Here is a 2,632-nt window from a genome sequence, read left to right as displayed (position 1 = left end):
TAAGACTCTTCATTTAAAATTAAATTAAAATGCAGAGTCCCCCCCCACCCCCGACCAGTGGCCAGGACCCAGGCAGTGTGAGTGCCACTAAAAATCAGCTTGCATGCCGCCTTTGGCACATGTGCCATAGGTTACCCACCCCTGGGTTACGGTAATTAGCAGAGAAGATGTCACCTTTGAATATAAATTAGATGGAGCATTTTTGCTGCCATCCAGTGGCTGGAAAAAGATTTGGCCCCTAGATGATGACTCAAAAGTGGGGAGGATGTAAAACCTATATCACCTCACCAACAAATTCAACTTCCCTTATGCACGGAATACCTTACTGGACTTGGAAAAAGAAAGCCATTGTCATAACTTGATGACTGGGAGGAGTTTAGCCACATATAAACTTGAATATAAGGATGAAGGATGATATGAAGAGTACTTTATAGCTACTGTTCAGATTAAATCAGGAAACAAAAAGTACATTCTGAATGTGACTTTTGAACTTAAGGTTTGTGATCCAATTATTGATTATGACTATAACAATCCAATACCTGATGATGTAACATGTCCAATGATGGAACCAGGACACGCTAGTGGTCTCACCACATTACCCATATTAGCAGAATTAATTAATAAAGTTTGGTTTATGTATATTCTCGTGGTGTTAAATTTGTCTAATTAGTATCTAGGTGAATTTAACTATTGTCAGTGCACCAAAATGGCTTCCTTTTTCTCAGTACTCCTGGTGGACAGGATTGCAGTTTATGAACAACACGTACGAGATGTTGTTCTATTGGAGATGAATAATGAAATCCATAACTTGCTTATCTCTAGGAGAAAGCGTGGTGTGAATACTCTTGGAATTTTAGGGTCCCTGACAGGACTATTTGCTTCAGGGATGTCAGTTTGGAATCGAGAGATGTTTGGAAGATTTGCAAACATATAGCTTACATGTTACAAGAGGAAATCAACCAGGTGGTCAACCCAATGTTACAGGGAATAAGGGGATTGTCACAGGAAGAGCGATTTACTGTTTACAACATGCATGATGTATCCCAAGTATTTAAGGAGACGCAACTTAAAATAAATCAGCTGGTCTCTTTAAACAATTATCAGCACAAGGATCAGTATTTAGGAAAGGAGATTCTCTGTTCTGCGTATGGAGAGTATGTTGTAAACACAATCACTAATGCATTGCAATCTCTAAGACTAGGAAAGGTTCCTCATCTAATCAAAGATAAGCAATTATTGAGTTGGTATTTTCCCAGATGTTTTCAAAGGTTGGGAAAGGAGCAATCCACATGTTTGGATTCATGCAAGCATTTATTAATAGATACAATGATAGAGATGGGATCTGTGACACCTCACCACAACCGAGACAGTTGTTATTTTTCTAAAATTGTATGATCACACGATCCTTCTACATCTCATTCAGCTTCAATAGCTCTTTGCTTTAGCTTCTCTAGGCTCTGCACCTCCCATTCAAGAACTGAGGAACCTGGACCTGAACTCTTGGCATGCCAGAGGCGGGGCTGGTCCTTTGTTTTTTACCACCGGGTCATCAAGGAGGGGTGTGAGCATATTAAGCAAAGGCTTTAGAATGCATAATGCCATATGTAGCTTTAGAAGGATAATACTGCATTTGTAACTCTGATTATTTTACCATTTACTTACTATTTGAGTCCTATTCCATTTATCTCAATAAAAGTCTTTAAGGCTTTATTTGTCTCTGCGTGAGCATCCTGTCATACCCCTGAGGATCCTTTGCAAACTCTGTGTAATATGATTCTGGAACAAGAACCTTATTATCTTCTGATCAGATTAATTGGAGCATTTATAACCCCTATTATCCAAATTAATAATATTAACCTCCCAAAATCAAGAAACACTCAGGATGACTGTGAACCATGATGTGATGTGGCTGTGAAGAAGGCAAATGAGATCCTAGAATGTGTCATGTGAGATAGGAAGATATTAATATCCTTATACTAGGCACTGGTGAGATCTCCTCTGGCAAACTGTGTAAAATTCTGGTCACTCCTATTCCAGAAAGAAGAATTCAGACTGGAACAGGTGCAGAGAAGGGCTCCTAGGATGGTCAGGACAATGGAGGGCCGGACTTTCCTGGAGACTGAAAGAGCTTGGCTGGTTTAGGCTAACACAGTGCAGGCTGTGTGGGAATCAGATTGCTCTATTAACACCAGGGAGGAGAAGAGCTTCTAAAGTTAAACGACAGTTCGGGAATCAAGAGACTGTGTGGGAATCTCAGCTTTCGGTTTTCTTTAAAATGTTTATTTAAAAAAGTGAATTGCAGAAAAGCTAGAAAACCAAAGGTGACCACAAAGGCTCAGAAACCAGAGGCACATGAAAGTGAAGCCCACATTAGTATACTTTTAAATCTCATTCATTATTTTTAAACCAATCTCATGATTTTGAGGGGGCATGACTAATAATTTTTGGGTGGGGCTTTGCAATACTAGATACCTAGTTTAAAGAGCAAGTAGCAAAAGACACAAAAATGAACAGCATTTTTTTCAAAGTACATAAGAAGCAGGAAGCCTGCCAAAGAATGAGTGGGACCACTGGACAATTGAGGTGCCAAAGGAGCACTCAAGGAAGATGAGGCTGCTGCATAGAGGCTAAA

This window comes from Chelonoidis abingdonii, chromosome 1 (assembly GCF_003597395.2).
Source record: "Chelonoidis abingdonii isolate Lonesome George chromosome 1, CheloAbing_2.0, whole genome shotgun sequence".
In the NCBI taxonomy this organism is placed as follows: Eukaryota; Metazoa; Chordata; order Testudines; family Testudinidae; genus Chelonoidis; species Chelonoidis abingdonii.
The sequence above is the reverse complement of the archived record's forward strand: the minus strand, read 5'-3'. Positions refer to the sequence as shown.